Source organism: Aquila chrysaetos, chromosome 24 (assembly GCF_900496995.4).
Source record: "Aquila chrysaetos chrysaetos chromosome 24, bAquChr1.4, whole genome shotgun sequence".
NCBI classification, from domain to species: Eukaryota; Metazoa; Chordata; class Aves; order Accipitriformes; family Accipitridae; genus Aquila; species Aquila chrysaetos.
This window is the reverse complement of record NC_044027.1, coordinates 11,988,516-12,011,870: the sequence shown is the minus strand read 5'-3', so window position 1 is coordinate 12,011,870 and position 23,355 is coordinate 11,988,516.

Below are 23,355 nucleotides of genomic sequence, written 5' to 3'. Positions count from 1 at the left end.
ATGAGTGTGATAAGGACTCATCCTGTACTCAGCTCTCATGAAAGGGAAACCAGATTTCCCAGGACTCTTCCCCTTGCATCCAGTGCAGAGGGATTTTCAGGGAAATGCTTCTCCTGCATTGGGTGCTGAAACCCTCTGAATGTCGTGGCCTGGGAGGGACAGCAGATCAGGGAGATGACAACCCCAGAGAGGCTGGAGGGACCCAGGGGTGAGAAGCAGCACTTGCAGCAGTGCTCTGCGTTCTCCAAGGCAGAGCTGCCAGTCCTGCAGCTGAAGCGCACAGGGATTCCAGGGAAGGGTTCACAGAACAGAGAGGCCTGAAATTGATTGGGTCATTCATTTGAATGTTTAAAAAAATAATAATAATAATAATAATAAACCCCTCTTTGAATGGGTTTCTTTCCCCTCAAGCAATTCAAGCAGCTGCTCGATTTCCATTTGGCCTCAAGATCCTTTCATTGATATGCTATAAAAATTTGCATGCAGTAGAAATGTTGCTGGAGAGCTTGCGGTGGGAGGGTCACACCTTTGTAGCTACAGGGGCTGAGGGGATTTCACTTTCTCTTTCTGACTTTTGTGAGCAGGAGTGGGAATAAAGATTGGGGCAGAGGGGTGATAGAGGAACCAGCACAGATAAAAAGAGAAAAGATCACTGTCTGCACAAAATGAAGTGACTGTCCTACAGACAACAGTCTCCTACGTTACATTTCACTAGTCCACTCTTAAAAGGCGCTAGCGTTAGATACAGAATAAGGTGAAGGTCCTAGGGGGAAAATAGTAGGTGATGAAAAGAATAAAGATGGCATAATGAATTTAAATAAGGGGTAGATTTAAGGTTAGATGGGCAGCTGGCCTTTCACTTCTGGCTATATAAATGCTTCCTTTTAAAACTCTTACTAATATTCTTTGTTCAAATGGGAGAAGAAGGCAAAGGAAGGGATCAGAATGATTAATGTGATTTTTGGCATGATAAGCAAGACTGGGGGCAGTGGGGGGCAAGCTGCTTCTGCATGGGGGAGCTTCAGAAAATCCTGGCACCTCAGGGAAAACCTTCTGGAGGCTGGTAGATGACAACTCTATACAGGGAGCAGTGTAATATGGAGAAGGAAGAATATATGTCAGCACTCAGTTTCTGATGATAGAGCAAAGTGTCATTCCAGGAAAACAAGCAAATTTCAAGGAGGGAAAAGAGAGAGGCTATAAAACAACTAGATTTTTTTTTTTTTTATACAAAACACACAGACTGCATTGATTTCATGTTTTTAGAGGACTTCAATCACATGAATAAAGATGGCTTTCCCCAGCTCCCCTCTCCCAGTTGTTCACAGCTGGCTGACAGCCATCGGACACAGCAGCAATGGCCAGAGCACAGAACAGAGCAGCCAGAACTGACATTGGTGGATGAAGACTACGAGAACAGGACAGAAGGAGGCCTGGGGAGAGGTATCAACTAAAATAGAAAAGGACAGCACCAGGGCCACAGCACAATGACTTAATTTGTGGGTTTGTTCTGCTCTGTAGGGGTGGGCTGATGTGACACCCACGCACCGAGCAACAGCTGGCAACATCTGCCACAGCTCCTCCTCTTCTTCTTCAGCTTTCAAACACTTGCTGTCCTCATCAGTTCTTCTTACTTCTCCTCCCCTTGCACTTCCTGACTGCTGCAGTTTGCTTTTTTTTAATGAAGTCCCTTATCGGGGCTTCAAAGGGGAGGTGCACAGAAGTCAGGAAGAGGAGGGAGTGGCGCCTTCCCGTCTTTCAGGTTAAAATTGCAAACACACACATATGCATACACATTGAAAAAGCAAAGCAAGGAAGGAAATCAATAGCCCTGGTCAAAACTCATTTTCAAATCTGAAAGAAGCTTGTGATTAGTAGAGCCCCACAGAAGCCACTGTTTCCAGTCTTGATCTGATCCTTAAATGTCAGCCTTGCAGGATCATAGAAAATTAGGGGTGAGCAGGACTTCCAGATGCCACCTAATCCATCCCCTTGTCAAACAGCCCCATATGCATGAGATTCACCAGTAACGGGAAATGCCAGCTCCTTTTTATGGTTTGGTGCCGTGTTTAGACTAGAAAAAAGCAATGGGCAGAACCTGCTTTCTTTACTGAATTTACCTCACCCCTGAAGGCCACCGTGTCCCAGGATCTCCAACATGAGCAGGGCTGATCACATATTCAGACCCTCCTAATTGCTAGGTCTTTAGCAATGCACTTTAGCATCTTCCCCACTGGGTTCAAAAGGGGTGGGGAGAGTTGGGTGGCATGATGGTGTATGGAGGAGGAGTAAATTCAGACAGTTCTAATCTTGTCTCCAAAATTAGTGATTTTTTTTTTTTTTTTTTTACCCTGTATTTCATTGAATGACACCTTACCACCATAGTCAATAAATAAGTGGTGATGGGGTGGGAGGGTGGAGGACCAGGCAGGGGTATGTAGGGATATGAGAATGTGAGAGAAAGGAAATAAGGAAAATAAGCTCTGGCCACCTGAGCTCATTTCTGAAGGTGGACATAACTGGTGATTAGCAAAGCCCGACTTAGCCGCTATTATCTCCTCCCTAGCTTGCGATGTAAATGTCAGCTTCCTGCAGCAGGGAGAGGACCACTAACGGCTGCGGCAAAGCAAGGAGAGGCAAGGAACTTCCAAATGAGCTTGACATTTTCTTAACCTGAAACAAACGGAGGCTGTGAAAGGCCAGGGAAGGAACCCATCGGAGCGACTGAGAGGGCTGTAAATGAAGAGCAAGACCTCGCTTAAACACAGCCATTTGTAATGGGCTGTTGAGCTGTGACAGAGGGTGAGTTGTGGGAGTTTGCATTGGGAGGGGGTGCCAAGAGGGTGGGTGGAGGAGCAGATGTGTTCACACTCCCTTTTGGCAAAGAGGATAATAACATTTGCCTTCTTTAAAGGGAATACTGATGAATAGTTAATAAGCCTGGCCTGGGCTGCTTTCCATAGGCTCACTATCTTCTCTGAGGGCTTTTCATATGGGAGGATTTGAGAAGCAGGACCTCTAAGCTAAAGAAAAAAGCTACACAGCAGGAACGATTCCCTTTCTTGCAAAACTCAAAATTTAAAGAAATTTTTCATCTTCCTCAGGGCAAAAATGAGATCTCAAAATTTTCTGGGCTGAACTGGGAGGGGAAGCACAACAAACAGGTTCCCTCAGATGAGTCAATATATTGATGATCAGCACACTCACCTAAGACATGGTAATTGCAGATTCAAGTCTTTGCTTCAGCCTCGTTCAGAGCAAGGCTGGTGTAAATCACAGCTTGGTTGCTCTTTGGGTGACAGGCCTGCGTACCTCACCACCGTGACTCAGTTCTGCATCTCTCTGCCCGTTAGACTTGTCCCAGTTCGGAATTCATCTAACCTGGTTCATCCCCCCCCGCAAAAGAACTGATGTCAACCCACGAGCGTTTTCTAATTAAAATCCATTTCTGAGAAATGAAGGCATAATAAAGGATCTGTGGTCTGTGTCAGACCAAAAGTTCCTTGACCCCTGCCTCAGAGAGCAGACTGCAAAGCTTCAGAGAATGCCTAAGATCAGGACACATAAAGAATGACCCTTTACATCAGCCAGTTTCCAAAAGTTACATCTCTAACTACATGTAGTTTGTGCCACTGGAAGAATACTTGGCTTTGAGGTGCACCTCAACCTACTAAGTCTCCTGGAACTTTCCTTGAACCAATGCACAGTCACCACATTATTTTTGCTGCACATAGGTACGTGCATGGTTTTGAAAAAGCTGCTTATTACAGTTCAACGGAGAAGGATAGACCATATTTTATCACAGATCTGCTTGTAAGGTTCATTATTGATTTTAATGTACCTGTGCCAAGAGGCAACGACGGGCAGTTTTTTAAAGAGAAGGAAGGAAGATTAAATATACTCAATCCTTGTCACCTTAGCAAACATTTATCCATCCGGTTGTGTGTGATGAGAAGTCTCTATTCCAAAGAAGGAATTAAATTTTAATAGGACAGAAACATGTTTGTAGGGCTGTCATAGCCCAGGATTGGAACAGACTACAGCACTGCAGGGAAACACCAGAGGCTGTTGACAGAAGAAAACCACAAGGTGATAACTTATGCCTGAAACAACTGATAGTGGGGAAGCAGGTGATGCAGGACAGGACTGATGTGAAGTGTCCTAGCCACTGATGGTAGAGAAATTCCCTGCTCAGAAAGGAGGCAGAACAGTCCCCAGCATTGCCCTGGCTGTAGCTACCGCTCACAAATGTGATACCAAAGTTACGACGAAAGCCAGAAAACCCCAGCACAGACAACAAGGTTCCTCACTGGTGTATACTTACCGCCATGGGCTTCCCCAGCAGCAGGACTCAGTCTGCAGGAGTATGTTTACAAGTAATCCTCTGCCCTTCTTTGCAGATGGGCTTTGCTCCAGTTGGGGAGTATTTAATCCTTCCAGGTAATGCCAGCCAAGCTCTGTGCTAATGAGAAGGTTAATAATCTCCTTGCTTGGGCAGAGAAAGGCTAGCACAGCAGGCGAAACCTTTGCTGGGCTCTTCAGGTTACAGCCCAGGGTCTTCAGAACCAGAGTGAAGCGTGTGATGTAACATGCACTCATGAACTGGACCAGTGTAGGCTGGCAAATGGTTTGGGCAACTTGCACCTCCTCTGCTGTGCCCGGTACCACAGAGCAGGCACAGCAGAGGTTGCTGTTCTCCCACTGTCCCAGTGTACACCGAAGTTCACTCCATGCTCCAGTGAAGAACTCACTTTACCTCCTGCCCTTTAGTGGCCTCGGCAGCTTCTTACTTCCAGTCATTACCAGCCACGGTCTGGATTTAATGAGGCCAGAGTTCACTGGATGAAATAAATGCAGGTCCCCGAACCCTCTAAACCAAAGCTAATGAAAAATATATGCTCCCTCACTCCCGCTCTCATTTTCACATCGGGCAAATTATCTGTGCTAATGCACGCAACTCTCTGCTCCTCCGCGGCTTCAGATGCTGAACTTTGAGTCTTTGTCACATCAGCCGGCACCAAGTAATTCCGTACAGAAGTCTGACATTTCCAGTTGAAAAAAATAAATTGATTAAAATTCAACAGGCATGTAGTGTTCAGCTTTTAAAGGTCGGCGAATCTAAGGAACTATCAACTGTAAAATAATTCAGCATTTAGAGGGGAGGGGCAGCTGGAGGGGTCCTGGGAAGAGGGAGGGAGCGCAGAATGTTAGGATCATTTACTGCCTGCATTTCACTGTCAAGAACATAATTACAGGCAATTTAATTATCGTATAATGGAAAGGGTCCATCTTCCTAAGCATCACAGCCAGATCCTACTTTGACTCCCTGGACCCTGTGCAGTGCAGGCGTGGGGAGGGGACTCTGACAGTGACCGGCTGTTCCTGTGGGTGAGTGTCTGCAAAGGGACCTTGGAGAATGAAGATGGGTGATCTTGTTTCTGCTGCTTCTCATGCTGGAGGCTGGATCAGGCTTATCTGAAGGAGGCTTTAAGTCGTCCAGCAGAAGGAAGAAGGATCAGGCTGTTTGGTATAATAGCAGCAGAAAATCCCTACTGAGAGAACTCCTTTCACATGGGAAGTATGAATTTATCCAGGCACAGGTCCTCTTTCTAGCACACTGCTGTCTGTTTGGTCCTGCGTGTCTCCTGTGACTTCACTGTTACTAGGAGGCTCCACTGAATATGGAAGCTAAGATGGACAAGCACAGCCCCGTAAGTGAGCTGCAAAGAAGAGTACTGATCCCAAAGGAAACCAGGTCAGGGTTTCAAGAGCTGCCCCATCCATCTCACTTCACTGGAGGTCTACCAAGACCCAAATCCCACATCTTGACGTTCCTCCAGTTCTGCCATCTGGATTTTGCTTTTCAAGGTCCGTACTACCTGGTTTTGAGTAAGATCAGGGTAGACAAACAGGAAGCAAAGCTCCTTTGCACCAACCTTGATGGAGCGCCAACATTTACATGAACAAGAAACCCGGACACAGAAGTCTTCAGCCTGAGCCTTCTTTGACAGGTTGCAAGTTACTAATTAGAACATTCTCCCTTCCCTTGATTGCACTGTACATGTATAAGTCATGTTATCTAATGCATGGCTTCTCTTCTTTCTCCCTTATCCCACCCTCTTGTTAAAAACCTTTGTTCTTCACACTCTTTTGTGCGTGAACTTGAGACCAGCTCTTTCCAGCCTGGAACACGTTTGGTTTCACTGTTCTGTGAAGTCAAGAAATACATCCCATGGGAAGCATCTCCTAGAGCTTAGTGGCAGAGAGAGCAGAGGAGGGGTTGGAGCCCCCCTGGGTGGGGTTTGGGGCAGTGACCTGTGGACAGCGGGCACTTGGCTTTCTGACCCACAGTTTAGCAGGAAGCGGGCAGTGTGATGCTCTGATTGCCTTTCCCAAGGAAGGGATCACAGCCTGTTGTACAATCCAACTGTGACCCCTACAGGTCTCTGAAAGGAGAATACTGTTCTCCTCAGAGGCAAGCACAGGGAGAGAAAGGCATCTCCTCAGTCTTATCACTCAGTATCCCTGAATATCAGGCTACAGTTGGTATGTCTGCGATTCATTATTCCTTATCAAATTCTCCCCTCACACAGCTGTCACGCCATTGATTTTATTGGGGACAGGAACAGTGTGACTGAAGGGAAAAACATGGCCCATGAAGTTGCTGGTGAATTGTGCTCTCCAGGCCAGAGACCACCAGAAGGACTCAGCTCCAGAGACCAAAAATACACATCAAAGGAGAGCAAGATGAGTCCTACTGCAAGGTGGCTGTAGGAAGCTTCTCCAGGGGAAATTGTGACTCAGCAACAGGCCAAACCAACCTTGAAAAATTGAAATAAGGAAAAGAGAAAGAAAAGGGCCAGCAGGCACATTGCTATTGCTCCATCTATCAACCAAATGCTGCTGTGTGTCAGTACAAAGGAGAGGCAGAGGAAAGGGAACACTGTGTTGTCTTCACTTAAAATGCTCCCAGCCTAATCTTTGCTAACTCAGCTCCATCCCTGGGCCACTGTCTTGTCTTATCTCAACAGGAATCTACTACAGTGCATCATTGCAAGCTCCTGCTAAGCTTTTGACCTCACTGGCACTTACATCACTGGAAAAGTCTCCCTCCCTTTTACCCTGCTTAGGGAGTCCCTTTTGCAAGCAGTGGGACATCCCCATAGTATCTCCACCCACTACATTAGCTCAGTAGAGGGATTCAGCTCTTCCATCTCCACATACAAGACCTGGACCTCTGTTCTCCAAGACCACGAACAGACAGCCATGGCCTCCAACACACCACATACTTGCCCTGGATCATGATGAATCAAGGCCACCACAAGTATGAGCACACCACCAGGCTGCATGGGTATCTCCCCCCATGGTCAAGGCTCTCCAGATCTGGCAGGAAACCCTACGGCGTGAAACCTGTGCCAGGGAAAGAGGAGGAACCCCTGCAGTTCCACACCCCATCGCTGCGGAGCTTGCACATCCTGGAGCTGGGGAAGGTGGGTATCGCAACTCACCGCTGAGCAGGGCTTGCCGATGGCAACATCCAGGGCTCACTCATGAATCAACAGCAGTCTGGCTAGCTGCTCTGCCTCCTTCCCCCTCCCACTGATACACAGCAGCCAAAAAGCACCATGTTGATTATTCAAGAGTGGACTCTTAACAGCTCTAATCAGTTGATAATCCAATAACACACTCAGCTGAGCTGCACTCTCAGCTCCCAGGTCTCTGCCGCTGAGAGAACATTTACAGCTGCGTCGTGTTGATAATAACTGCCCGGCGGTCAGGAGGAAAGCACAGCAAATGACTCCCTGCTTGCTGCTGCTGCCTCATGCTCCTTAGCCAGGTCAGAGGCAGGCAGACCTTTCCTCCCCATCTCACCCCTGCCTTGCCCTGGCCCCTCTCTGCTCGCAGGGAGAGCAGACTGCTGCACAGTTGGCTGCTGGTGGGCTCCTGTCTTTTGCCTTGCATGCAGCTGTGCAACAACCCGGCTCCTGGGATGCTCAGGAAAATAAGTTGCCTGTTCTCTTGAGCTACCCCCCTGGCAAAACTGCTTTAAATGTAATAAATAAAAGGGGAAGCATCAAATCCATCATTTTGAGGGCATTTGAAATGCAAGATGCCAGGGACCAGCCAGCACAGCCTCAGGCCCTTTCAGTTCTCCAACACTTCAGCACAAACTGTGAGCATTCAGCCTGGGTGGCCTGGAGCCAGCACGCAGGGAGAGACATTAAATGCAGAAATATCCCTTCCTCCACACCACCCCAGCTTTCCATCCCCAACCCCATCCTGAGGCAGGCAGAAAACCATTCACACCTGCTTCTCACTGCTTTCACAGCCTGATTTCTCAGATAGAGAGGCTGGCTGAGTCTCCTGGCAAAGTCCTCTCGCTTTCCTTCACCTTCCAGGCATCCATTTTGTACAACTCTTGTCTACCCAGGCCCCTCTCTGGGTCTCTGCCACATGCTGGGGTCTGTGCTCAGCCCCCTCCTGCCCCATACAGGGTGTGCCTGGCCCTGCCTTATTAATCAATACCTCTCATTAGCCATGTAATTACAGATGACTGCTTATTTCCTCCAGGTGTATCATCAGGGCTGCAGTAGCAAAAAAGTGTGGAAAGCCATTTCTGGGACTAAACACAGATTTTCCATTAAGAGATTAAACCAATTTCCCCATGCATTGAAATGAAGAGTTGCATCTGTGTGTGCATGTGTACGTGCTTGCGTGTGTGGAGAAGTTTGTGTGTTCAGAGCATATCACCCTTTATTTCCTGAAACACTTTAGTTGGTAGATTTACTAGGCAGACAAAAGGGCGTGAAGAATTCTGTACCCCTACTGCAACCCCTTCTTGGGTACCTGAAGAAAAAAAGTAAAATTCAATAACCCGCAGCAGGGTGTTTATTCATCACCAGCTCTCCCAGTGCCCAAATGCCTCTAAATGGTTATTTTTCATGGATACCCCTACGGAGCAGGAAAATGCATTGCTCCTAGTAATATTAAGATGTTCAGGTCTAACGGAGACTAAAATGGGGTGGTGGTTCACTGGGGTGTGTTAAAGGGAAGAGAGCTGGACACGGCCTCCTCCGCGGCCAGGGGACAGTGGGCACCACGCACCCAGGATCCCCACGTTCCCCACGGGTTTATGCCGCATTTTCTCTCCTGGTGCAAAACTTCCCCCCCACTCAAACCCCATGGTGGGACATCCTCCGCTTCCTCCTCTTCCTCCTCCTCCTGGGATGCTGCCAGTTGCCACGGCAATGCTGCCAGCCAACCTCACACCCAGCAGGAACAGGTCCACTTGCCTGTCCTCACCACAGCCTCCTGCAGCCACCCAGGAGGGTTCTCAGGGGACTGTGGAGGCAATAGTCACCCCCCATGCACAGACCATCATGCGCCTGCCCTGCTGCACCCCTTCCACCTCTCCCCAAAAGCCAGCTTGCTCCCCTCTGCCCCTTCACCTGGCTGGCCCTTGTCTTCTTCCCTTTCCTGCAGACCCCAATTAATCCTGGATGTCAGTTCCCTGCACCTGCATCAGGAATGAACTGTGCTCTCCTGTACTCAGCAGGTGGGGCTGGCTGCAGTGTTTCTCCCCTGTTTTGGTAGGTCTCTCTCCCATCTCCAACCTCCCCTCGCTCCCTGCAAGGTCTTTCCCACAACGGGTCCCAGCCAGCAGCTCTTTCCTCTCCCGGTAGTTTTGCTCCCTGCCCTCTTCGCAGTCTGACTCCTCTGGCACAGACCTCCATGCCAAGCTACCAGTCTCAGGCACGAAGCAGTAGATATTGCCTCTCACCCCCCAGGGTCAATGCTTGCTGCTGCAGCATCATCAGCGTTCAGGGCCATGGGAGGGGGACACACAAATCCTGGTGCAATAGGAATGCATGGACCAAAAGAAAAACCCATTAAAATCCAGAGCCCCAACCTCCTTCTTTCCTGCACAGCACATGCAGCAAAGTTAGTTCAGTGTTTCCCTTTGTGCTGCTTATTTTGGGTAGAGCGCAGATCCTAATAGATTGTGGTAGCTCCAGTGGGGCTCTTCTGCTTTATTGTGTGTGTAATCCCCTCTCTAAAAAACAGTCCTGCCTGATTATATGCTTAGGCAAGAGGCTAGAAAAGCCCCAGGGACCCTGAAATTCTCTACAGAAGAATCTGGGAAGAGCTGGGTTTTTGGAACTGAAAACAAAGTGAAGAAGTGCCACTGGCTCGCTTCTTCCCCACTTTGCAAAAATCTTCACAGCAATAATGATGCGTGCGGGGGGACTGGGGCGGCTGCAGACGTGTCTGGGAGACATCCTGTCTGGTGGAGCAAGGGGGACGGGAGGGGCGAAAAGGAGAGGAGCTCGTACAGCACATCGCCAGGGGAGCACTCTCCCTGGTGGAGGCTCTTCAGGGCTGCAAAATGCAGCTGGCAGCACCCCATCGCCAAGTCTGCAGGACTGACTTCAGGTCAGATGTGACCGCCCCACCGCTGTTCTCAAAGTCCTGGCCATTTGCTCCTCTCCAGTCCGTTCCAATTTCACATTAACTGGGCCAGTGCAGAGCAATTTAGCATAATCCCCCTGGGCCATGGAAGGTCCGTGTAGGTCCTGACCAGCCTCGTTTCATGCTCCAGGCACAGGGCTAAACCACAGGGCTATGATAACTGCCTTCACCTCCTCTCTTCCAGGGCCAACCTTTCTGATGCTTCTGAGGACTAGGACCAGAGGGAGGGGAAAAGACCCATCCCTGCATCCAGATCAGCCCTTGTCCAGGTGCTTCCCTGTACCATAGCCTTTGAGCCCTTTTTCTGGGGCTTGGGAGGGGTTTTTAGGCAGAGTGTAAGGGGTGAGGATGGGCAGAGGGTATATGGACAGCACGAGAGCTGGGTGTGTGGACTGATGAGCTGGAGGAAACCATGCATCATGGCACTTAAACATCTCCAGGGCTTCCTCAGCGCCTTCTCCACATTTGGCCCTTGATCTCTTTGGTACATTCACTCTGCAGCTTTGAAGCGGAGGGGCCCAATTAGCAGAAACAGCTTTACAGTGGAAACCACTGGGCTGAGACTCCCAGCTCATTTCACATATCGCTGGGCCCTGCAAAGCCATCAGTTGGTAATGGCTTTCTCAGCACTCAGATGGGAGCCGGTAGCCCTGAGCCGAAGGCTGTGTGGTCTGTTACGGTCCCCTGCACCACCCGCCCCATCCCGAATACCACCCCTCTGTGCCATGGGCATCCCTGCCGGGAAGCGGTGACAACACACAGCGGTTTCTCCCGAGGCTTTGCAGAGATCCTCCCTGCACAGAGCGCCCAGCAAGGAGTCACTGCGCTGATTTTCCAGTGTGCTGAGGAATAAAGCCCATCTCTTCACAGCGGTCATTTTGGCTGAGCACTCTTTGGGGTATATTTGATTTGAGCAGCGATAATCAGGTGTACCCCCGGTCCTTGGCAGGCAGCGGCTCTTAATCAGGAGAGTTTCTGCTGCGAATAGTAAGAGGCATCTCCCCGGAGGGCTGTCGCTCGCTGCCTCCTGCCGCTGTGCATTGCTTACCGAAGCCGGGGCTGGGAAGGGCAGCGCTGGCAGGGGGACGCTGGCCGGTTTGGGGCAGGAAACATGGAAAAAGAGAGCCCCAGCAGTCAGAGATGAGGCAGCGGCGTGGAGGTTTTGGGATAGTACCGCAAACATTTGGGCACTACCTGGCGCGATGGGGACCTGACCATCCTCCGCCAGCCTTAAGTCCTGTGACAGTAGCGTCCCTGCTGCCATCTCCTGCGCTGGCTGCAGCGAGGAGCCCTGCAGGGACTCCCTGGCTGTCGCCTGCCAGGATCGAGCCCACGCCTGGGCTGGGGTTTGGCACGACCTGACCCGCTGGCACCGGTGTGGTCCGCTCCGTCGCCGCGCATCCAGGGCTCCCAAACTGAGCTCGGCGTCGCATCCCCTCGCTGCTGCTCTACCCCTCCTTCCTGTCATTCGGTGACATAATGGAATCAAATTAAAGCCCCATTTACCAGTTTTATTGCCTATTATTTATAATACTCCAGCTCCAAAGTGCTGTTTTATAGAGTGCTTAAGCTGCCATTGCTGGATAGAGTTTGCCATAAATGTCTCCACATGCACAGAACATAATGTCCTCGCGTCGCGCAGGAAAAGGGAAGAGATTATTCTCAATTATTTCATATAGTCTGTTTTATTGTCTTATTGTAATAAACTGTCATACCCTACAACACTTTAAAATCAATAGTTTGCATTAAAAGTAATGAAAAGTAGTTATTAATCCCGCTTAGTGCTTCCGCTCTTCCGCTCACCGCAAGGCCCTGGAACAGGGAGCGGGTGATAATTATTCATTTCCGATCAATAGGAGCATTTCCCAGCGCTCCTGTATGTATTGCTGCCCTCGCAGCTGTGCGAGTTAATGGTAATGGAGGGCAGGGGTGGAGGTTGGGGCTTGGCCGTGCCTCAGTTTCCCCCATCATCCATGCCTGTGAGACAGAACAGTTTTGTTTGAGATGCAAGCCTGGGTTTAAACACAAACCAAACAGGGGGGTTATTTAGTTTTGGTTTGTATCCCTGAGAGCTGCCAGATTTACGGCACATGAGGGATTTTTTCAAACACAGCAATCAGATATATGGTATTGGCTCACGGCAGTTTTTTGCTCATCACTGGACTAACTCAGCTAACATCAGGCTCTTTTCCTTGATCGAGCTGTGCGTTCCGGACATTTGACCAGCAGTGACTGAGTCATTGCTGGGCATTTCTGAAACACCCATCAGTGCCGTCTCACAGGCCCCCAGTCTGAAGGGATGTGTCTGGTTCTCTGGAGCCTCCAAAAGGACTCCAGTGACACTGGGTGTGTTGTGGTGTCCACTCATTTACTGCACGTGTTACGAAATCTGGGTGTGTTGGGACATGACAGGAACCCGTGCTTAGGGCTCTGCATGCACGCTCACATATGATGCCAAAGACCTTGTAAACATTTAGGAGGAACGTGGACCCATTCATCCCTTGAAACATAGGAAGTGCCAGCCTGAAGCAGATCCAGCTTCTCTCCAGCATAGAGAAGCATCCAAAGCCACCACCAGCTGTCTCCAAACCTAGGCTTTAGGTCTCCCCAGCACATCAGCCCCTGGTAATCCCCAAAATCTTGGACTTCTGCATAGCTCTGAGGCATAGACCTTATCTTCTGTAGGAACAATCCACGTGCTCCATCTGTGGTGCAGGCTGGACCTCACAACACACCTTTTGCATTTCTCTAGAGTATGTAAAAGCCAGGGGAGGCAGAGTTGAGCAGAGGCATAATTTTGCTGGTACTCATGGGCAGAGTATGATGAATGTAGAAAAAAGTTGAGCTGGATTCCAGGTTTCTTTGGGATGCTGCAGTGAGGTATGCAAATCTCATACTAGCTGGGCAAGATGAACCAAATTTGACTTTATTCACATCACTCCTCTTTGCTTCATGACTCTTCATATTATTTGGGACATGTGAGTTCTTCCCTAGATGTTGTCCAGTGTTGCCACAATGTGACATGGAAGTCATAGTGCATACTGGTACAATGGAAAAGCGAAATGGCCCTTTCCCAAGGGCACGCTTTGATGTTTAACAACTCACTGCAGACATGGTAAAGGGCACCAAAATGCAAATAATTTACTTTTTCCAAAACCTGAATTTTGTTAAACCTAGATGATGGGGTTATGATATGAGCTGAGCTCTCTGCTGCTCCACATCTCCAAGGAGGCAGGAACAGTTATCCCTGTACTCTGTACTGAAGCGTAGAGAGGAGAACTGACTGATGCAGGAGTCAAAGCCACAAGCATGAGCCTGGCCACCTTTCCCCGAGGTGGTGTCCTGCTCCAGGCTGTGGCCCGTCCTGGTACATGCAGTACAGCTGGGAATAGCTGCTGAGCAGAGCTGAATTTCAGCTGGGGAAGGATGAAGAGAGCAAACAAAGGGATGAAGAGGCATTTTGAGCATCAGGACCATTCCTTTATTTTTATTATTTTTTAATCATATTTCCAATATATTTTTTTTCAGTGGGAAAACCCTGCTGGTTGCTCGGATTGACTGTCTCTGATTCAATACAGTTGTAATGAAAAGAGTCCACTAGCACATTAATTGTCATGATAAACATCAAAATCACCCATCCACCTGCATACACACAGCTCCGTGGCAGGCCCATTGTATCAATATCAGAGCAGCATTTCTTCACCGCCGCCGTCTGCAATAACTGAGAAATAGAACAAAATACTAGTAAAACCCAGAAGGAGTTATCAGTGCCTGATCAGATCTCAAGAGATTTTTTTATTTTTAATAAACTCCATCTTCCCCCTTGTTTGTCAGAAGCACTTTGCTTTAAATGTTGTATGAGCAGAAGCAGGAATTACCTGTGTCTGCATTCACTCAGGGAAGAAGACATAACCAGGCACTTCCACTCCTTCCATCCAAAGATCTCAAAGCAGTTAAGAGCATCCTTACTCCAGCCAAATGCCTCTGTTTTTCAGGCCCCACAGCATCGATCTGCAAACGCAAAGAGCCACAGCTAGCAGGAGCACAAGTCCTGGAGCTGAGCAGAGCTGACTCTGGCCAAACATGCGCCAAGGAGAGGCCAAGGGAGGAATGGCATTAAATCACCAAAGCTGTGACTTCCAAGAAAGGTAAAACATCCCCCATGCATGCTGCTTCTCATCAGCTGTCAAGTACAGATACAGGTGTCTAGTTTAGGGGTCTTTTTCATTTGATGATGCCATTCTAAGTGTTCCTAGTTTCTGTATGTCTCTGGCAAAGGCAGGAATAACCCCCCCCCCAAAGCAATAACCCTTTCTTACTCTGCAGGCATCCCAGGAAGGGGACTGGGGGACAGCCAGGCACAACGGGGAGCTCTACCAATCCTGGTTCCACCTTGTTCTTTAATGGTTGACCCAGCCATCCCTCACCTCTCCCTGCCTTTCGCACACTCTCCCACACTGGAAGCTCGTTTCCCAAGTAACCATGAATGACACTACATCTGTGCCTCCCAGGTCCCTTTCCTTGTCCCTAGATAAAGCATCCTGGTACCCTGCAAGCATCCTGGGCATCATGCATGGAGGATAGCGGGGCTCTGCTGCCCAGGGACAGGATCTGGGGAGGAGACGGGGAAGGGGGTCCAACCTCCCATGCAGGAGCCTTAGCAGTGGGCCAAGACCCAAGTGTGTTTGAAGGGAGAGGAGGGAGGGATGGCAGTCACTGTCCCGGCAGCTCAGTGAGATGGGTGGGGAGGATGGGTCTTTTTTCCAACCTAGACGATAGGGCTTTAATCTGGCTTTGACATTATCTGAAATTAAAATCAAACCTGACATGCGGACAGTGGCAGGAATGAATTACACCTCTCCTGCCGGTAGATAATCCCCTTCTAATTCCCCCACTTTATTCAGATGGGAGATGGTTTAAGGAAAGCTGAGACAAGAAGTATTCTTCCTCTCCCCCTTTGCAGATGGCAGCTTTTCCAAAACCTCTCCCTGGCACAGCCCTCCCAGGGCGCATCTGCTGGCTGCCAGGGCCGTGCCATGTCTGATCACCCAGCAAACTTCTTCCCCCGATGAGCAGCACCCTCATCACCACCGTGCACTGATACAGCTGATCTTAAGACCAAAGCAGAGAAACCGAGTATAGTATGCAAACGGATAATGCCTCGGTGCCAAAGGGAACAAAGAAACAAAAACCTGAATACTGGAACAAAGAATCACAGAATGAGGACATAAATGTTAACGCACAACAGCTTTAAGTCTTCTTACCTACCTTTCCCCATGCCTCAGCTGTGGATCTCTCTTGCACAGCAGCAACTCATAATTTTTTCATTTTCTGAATTACTGTGGCTCTGATGGGGAGGGGTGGCGGCGGTGGTGTCTCTCTCTCATCCCTCCCTTCCCCATAACTTCTGAACCTGCATGCCAGTTTCAACCAATTTAACAGAGTAGCTAATGCAAAGTTATCACGTTCCTACAGGTTGCATAAGAAATAGGTGGCCAAGTAGAGGAAAGAGACAGGAGCCTTATTAGACATCAGAGAGGCCACAAACAACAGCACCAGAGGAAACCTGGCTGCTTCTGTCCTGCTGCCCATGTGGTGAATCACTCACTAAACCCCTGTCCATCCAGCAGACTATTTTTACCTCCATCAAACAGCTGTGAACTCAAGACACCAAAAGACTCAAGGGTCTGCAAGGACGGACTGAAGCACTGGCCTTTGCAAGCTGAAGTTCCCAAGGACAGGGATGCCAGCCAGCTCCCCACCCTGTGCTCTGCCGGTGATTGCCACCTTGTGTAGGTGACACCGCCATGGTGAGGTGGTCCCTGTGCTCTTCATGCCATCCCCGATAAGCACACGTGAACCTTCAGTGCCCCCAGGCAGCTGCATGTCCTCACAGGAGCTGTAGCAAGACATTTTGGCCTTTGAGCCCCTTCATGCTCCTCCTCGTGAGAAACTGTCCCTATCATCCCTTCTTTTCCCTGTCTCTGTGAAGCTCTTGCCTGGGAGAGAGGACATAGAGGTTGATGTTAGCCCTTATTTCTTCACATCTCCTCCATGCCCTCGTTCTCCCTCATCAGACTCCCCTGAGTCGCTCATGTCGCAGTGTCCTACGCCCTACAGCGACCCTGTCAAATGCTCTCTCCTTCCCACCACCGCGCATCTTCCTGCAGCCGCAGGTGGAAGGTGTGAAAGCCTCATATTCCAAAAGAGCAAAGCAGAGAGACCTGGGAGCATACTCAGAGGAAAGTGCGACGTCGGTGGGGATGCTCTTCCCCTTTGGCCCATCACTGCAGCTCCAGAAGGACATCGGGGCATGGAAGTGAGGAGAGATGAGATTGATGAGCTGTTTGCTCCTCGGTCACATGTTCAAACCCATCTCAGAGCGGTATTGACTGAAAGCAGGGGAAAGTCAGTGCTTTTAATGGCTGTATAGCATCTCTCCCTTCCTCAGCCAGTCTGCGGCGAGCAAATACACATTGAACTCCTCCACCACAAATGACCTTTTCAGCAGAGGAGACATGATTAAGGGCAGCAAGACGTCCTCACTGTCCCCACAGCTGAATACCAGCTAGTGGTGCATGCATCAAGTCAGTTTGGCTCAATGGGGTGAAGAGTAATTTTTAATACGTGGGTTGTTTGTCTGTCTGATGAAAGCTTCTGCACGGGATGAAATTATTTACAGAGCCCCTCCTCCCCAGCTGGATGCCCTCCTCCATCCACACTTTCTTCTTCTCTAGGTCTAATGCAATCCCTGACCGTGAGTGAGTGTGGGTAAAATCAGCTAGGAATCTGCAGCACAATTCAATTTCAGAGCCATTCCAGCCAATAATGGCTCTAAACAAAATATAGTATGTAATTCACATAGTAATATCATCTTAATTACATTTTTTGGAACAGTCTTTTCTCTCTTGGTCTCTCCACCCTCCAGCCCCAATAAGCATATCTAAAACTAGAGAAAGAAAGTCATCCATCTCTTAAAACATCACAAGGGATGGGAGGGAAATTGCAGGAAAAACAGATTAAAATTGCAGGGAATTTTGCCCTTTTTGTGGAGCAGTGTTCTCAGCGTCACCTTCGCATGCTGGGTAATTGATTTTCCATGGAACTCTTAGAGGCTTTTTTTTCCAATTTAGTTTTTGAATTTTAAATTAATTTCACGCCAGTCAGCTGGACTTGCACATTGAAATCTCCTGTGTTATCCTCAGAATAAGCATACAAAAGAGACGGCAGGGCTGAGTCCTAATCCACCTGTCCTACAGCTATGCCTGAATCCCACTGTATGCCGTGTAAACATTGATGCTTATCCATTCTCATGTATCTGGTCCTAGAAGTGCCTAGGCCATACTGCTCTACATAGCTCTCTGATGTGATCTTCTCATGGAAACATAGATCCTAAGGCCAAAGGGACAACCTAGTTTGACTTCTGGTATAAGAGGCCATGGGATTTTCCTGTATCCGTATCTGTTTGGAGTATAAACTTTGGGGGAAAAAAAAAATCCAGTCTTGATGGACAGGGGTGGAAAAATCAGACTTCTACTCCTGCACCATGGAAAGGAGTCAGACTTTGCAACAGCTATCTAGTGTAGCTTTGTCTCTTGTCTCTCTCAGCAACAGACCAGAGAGCATGGGCACAGTCACATTCAACCCTTCACAGCAGAGTCTGCTACGTACTTTGTCCCCTCTAGCAGGGTATGAAATCCAGAGACAAAAGTGCAGCTCTGGATGGAACACCAATGTATTGCAGACCTCTGCATTGCAATTCTCCAGCATCCGAGCTAAAAGATGCAGCTCCCTTAGCAAAAGCTGTCACGGGTTCAGCAGCAGCTCCGTGTGACCCAGACGGCACAGCGAGGGGGTATGGATTACAAGCGCACCTTCTGTTGGAACAGCTGATCCCATCCATGGTGGTAGGAAAACAGCTCATAACACCTGTTGAGTGAGTGCTGGAAGGAGCAGTACTTGACAGCAGCTGCTACACACGGGCTATTTTCATAACACGGACACAAGTCATAATCTTGACTGAGATTCCCAGCAAGAGGCTAACTGGGAGGCTATAGCTAACAATGCACACAGCTGTGACTTACCAAGTAAGAGCTGAGCCAAGAGCAAGAAGCCATCAGAAGGTAATAGTGTGAAAACACTAATGGCCTAGAGCCAGATTTGAATTAACAGTCCAGGAGAAAAGAAGCCTATCAACACTTCTTAGTTTCCCCTTTGGTTTCTTATAGCATTGCAGTGCTGTCAGAAAGCTGAGAAAAAGGTGGCTTATCCTGTCAAGGATTCTGCCCCCAACACTGCAGTGCATTAACCTCTGCTCGGAAGATCCTCTGCTCACTGGTCTTCCAGGCTGGGAGACTAATGAAGAGAGGCACTGAACGGTGGACCTAAAAATTAAAGACCATTAGGGCTTCCCATATGAATTTACAGGCAACTTTAAAGCGTATCACATCACAAAGACATACGAGAGACTCCGACTGAAAGCAGGTTCTACTTTATTCTCCCTGTTTGAATTACTCAAACTGAAAGCAATTATCCACCGAGTATGCAAGAGAGCCTGTGCAAACGTCAGTGACAGATGAACATGCAATGGAGTCCATTCCCTAAGACCTCCTCCGGCATGCACCTGAGTCAGCATGTACCACAACAGCAATCTGACTGACTTTGTGATGGGCCACAGGAGCTGTTTCTATGCACCCTTTTCCTTTCCAGCTCCTACACACCTTTCAGCAAACTCTTTACCCTCTTCTCCTAGCCCCCAAAGGCTTCTCCTCCTGCTTTCCACAGTGGTAGCCCATTCCACGTAGCAGCAGGGAAGGCGGGGTGTTGGAGAGCCCCGCACTGAGAAACCCAATGGTCTAGCTATCGGAGCAAGCACAGTCAGCACGCGTCCTCCTTTCCAAATCCCCGACACCATCAGCCTGTACCTGCTGTCCCTTCACAGCCTGAGCCATGTACTTTCCACAGCTGCTCTCAGCATCTCTGTTGTGCGGTCTCACAGGTGCCAGATACATGCCCAGGTGCTTTCTAGCTCAGCCCCCTCTGGATGTGACTCTCCAAGGCCACATACTGGCCTGATTCCCTTCCACAGATGATTTCTCCCCCTCCTTTCCCTCCCCTCCCAACGATAAATATGAGGTCTCTTTGCGATTCTGCATTCTGGTGTGACCGACAGCACTGGGGTGAAACCACTTAGCACAGATGGCAAATTATCCTTCCCAGCTGCTCCTATGTGACGTAGACCTTTTCTAGCTTCATCGCTCTTCAGCCCTGGGCTCCTCTTCCTCCATGCTGCCAGTGGATCTCAGTGCCTGGGTGAAACTGGGTTCCAGTCCTACTGAGTCTCAGTAACTCCCAGTGATGTCAGTAGGGGCTACATTCAGGCTGAAAGGACAGGTCCCACTGCAAGCTCTCTTTTGGCAGGAGGAAAGGGAGTTTCCATTCTCTAGCCTATGCTTTCATCTTCTAGTTTCTCTCTCTTTTCAGAAGTTCTTCAACTTATTTCTTCAGTGGAGGGAGTTCATGGAGGTTGTCAGGGAAGACTACAGTCTTGTAAATACACATGTGATGTTTTATATCTCTTCTTTGAAAAATCTTTTTTTCCCATCAAAACAAGTCAGTAAAACACAGAAAACATCTTCCAGAGGTGCCCTCAGGGCCCCCTTATTCTGCCTACGCTGAATGTTTCATCTCTTGCTGACGCTTTGTCTGCCTTTCTCTGTTCTCCATCTACAATCAGTAGTTCCTCAGCTATGGTCCCAACAGAACAGCACTTTCTGAGAAGATACAAGATGGCCTCAAATGGTTTTACTTATAGTTAAAACAGCCCTTCTCTTTCCACTCCAGCAATGATCTTCTTGTCATCATTCTACCTGGAGAAGGTGACTAGATCTCAAGCCAAAGAGGACTGATGAGAAGACAGATGTTCTGCTTCATGGAGGGATCCACCTGCTGCCTCTGTTCCAGTTAGGCAAGAAAGCCGAATGTTTCAAAGTCCCCCAGGGAAGAAAACTCCAGGTAAAGGTGCAGAGGGGTAGCCTCAGGTAGACCAAAAGTGAGGTCTGTTCACACCTCCTGAGGAGCTGGCCCTGAGAGCCTGCTGTGGGGAAGCAACCTGATGACTGGCCCATCTGTATCCACGAAGTGATGCCCTCAGTCACTGCTCTCTGCTCACTGGTTCCCATAGCCGAGGGGCAGGATATCTGCACGCCAAAGAATGTGTCATCCACATTCAGCTTTTACCTGTCTTCCCTTTCCCAGTGCTGGATGCGTCCCAGAGCCCATGTCCGTGCTGGCTATTATCTTCTCCTCATGAACCTACATCTAACCCTCTGCAGCGCACAGTGCTGATGGCTCCCTGGTGTGTGTTTGTGCCAAGCATGAAATAGGCTGCCCTTTGCTCACATTTCCAGCCTCACAGATGAGGACGACGATGTCCTTGAGAGTCGGCTTCAAATAACCTTGCAAGACACAAAGTACGCACCATTCCTCCAGGGAGACTCTACCTCCCATCCCCTATACATTGTGGGTCAAAGCTGCAGTCTACATTTGCTCAGATAAATGTAAACCCTGGGAAAACAATCAAGAAATGCCATTCATTATTGAAGGGGAACTGGGGAATAGGTGGAAATTACTGGCAAAATGACTTGAAAGCCCTCCCGTTTTCTGAACATTTCTCTTTGGTTTCTTGCAGATTTAAAAGGTCGCTAGGAGCTAATGAACCTCAGATAGCAAAGCTGTCTCTTGTTTGTTTGTCATTTTGAGTTTTTCTGGTTGATTAAGATCCATGCTGGCAGTAAGGTATAAAATAGCAAGTTTCTGTGTGTATAGTGAGGTCACGTTTCATGCCCTGAAAAACTGCTGAACTTACCAGGAAAAACTGTTAGTCCCAAGGACTAACAAGCCAGCTCTCAGCAGAGGATGCTTCTGTGCGGTTCTGTTACCCGCATTTACATTTTTTATTCCTGGTTCCATAGGCTTTCAACAGCATCCACCAATACAGTGGTGTGCCAGATAATCTGCACCCCAAAACAGGCTCATTCTAGGGCTACCCTATATTTGGGAGTGGTAAGATGTGACTTCTTTCTCCATGTGAGAACTTGATCTGGGGTCAATTTGAGGATTTCCTTTGGTTTTCTGTCTGGTCACTCACTTAGAGTGGCAACAACAGAAGTCCAAACGCACAGATCACCTCCGCAGCACAGGTGCAGTGAGTCCTGCACATCTGGACACATCACCCCTTTCAGATGTGCGCTGTCCAGATGCCTGGTGCAATGCAGTGTGGCCGCCGCTTCCACATAGCAACAGCCCGGTTGTAAGTGCCTGTCACACTAAGCTGAAAAATGATGGAACCTGCAAAAATGGCCATTGTTTGTGAAGCAATTAGCTCTGGAAAAAAGTCCTGCCTGGTGAGCCAAATGTATACAGGACATACTGGTCTTGCACACACTGTGCATACGAACAAGAAATATGCCACAGCAGAGCTACTGAGTTATGTGTACTAGTAATGCATTGGAGCACAGGAGGCTTGATGACTCCTGGATTTGTCACATTCAGTCTAGTTTGCATTCATGCTAGCAAATGCTAGTCAAAAGTATGTTAATATCCCTATTCACTACCATGGCTGATGACTCATGTTAGTCCTATCCCACTGGAGAGTCCTTGAAGGCAGATTCTCTTGCTTTTATCAGTAGAATCATGTCTCTCCTCTTACAGATCCAGCTCTGGACCCAAGTGACTATGGTGAAAAAAAAAAATAAAAATATCAAATTCCGTTTACCTGCTCCTGCTCCCAACCTACTCAGCGCTAAAGGACAAGCACATCATTGTTCTCCTTCCCTTAATCTCCCTGTTCAGGAGAGCTCAGGGTTCTCAGCACAGCGCTGAGCAACACCCATTGTTTCTGCTGAAACTGCTGGAGAAGCTGAAGGTGCCTCAGCATTTGCTGAACATCAGACCCCTCCCAAGAGCTATTGGCTGAAGTGGGAACTTGCTGTTTCTACTCATACAAGTGAAACAACCCTGGGGAAAGAAATGTTTCTTGGTGGAAGCTTTTTTGTCTGTTTTTACACCAACTGCACCAGTTTTGCAGGCACTTCAGGGGATCCTTCAGACAGACTGGTGGGCGCTCATTGCTTTGTCTCTGTCAGAGACAGTGCCCACTTCAGAGCTAAGAGGAGCCTAAAGGAGGTGAAAGTGTCCTTACAGACCCAGCTCAAAATGTTTTAAGGGTTAAGGGCCCTGTTTCCATGAAACAACTCAGCCTACTCAGCCTCAGAGCTTGATATGGTCCACACCTACCTCCTCCTTGTTGGGGGGGAACCATTTTGGACCCCTACAACAAGGCTCTGTGCTCATTTCCCACCCATGCCACCCTGAATGGACAGCACACCTTTGAGTGCGCCTACAATGCAAATGTAACCATGAATTACTATCTACCCACAGTGTTACAGAGCTCACCATCAAAACACAGGAAAGCTTGAACCAGAGCACAGCCAGCATCTGGGCCAGCAAACCATGACCAGCTTGGATATATCTACATTATACTGCAAAATACTGACTTTAATGGGCAGGGATGGGTATCTTGAAGAGAAAGACCATGAGGAGTCTGAGTTCCACTGTTAACGTCAGCATCTGTTTAGCACGTCATGGGAAGCTACCACCATCATGCGACTTCACAGCCTGCTCTGCACCGCAGCATGAAGATTCCCCTTATCTTCCCAGGGAGCAATCAACCAAAGTGAGGGTGTGTTTGCTCTCCAGTCCGGGCATGACAGAGGCTGCTGCGGAGCCAAACGTTGGGCGCACAAAATTTGGAGCTTCTTTTGAAACGCCTAGCCCACAAAAAACTGTCTTAAACTTCCAAAGCAGTGAGCGCCATGGAAAAGC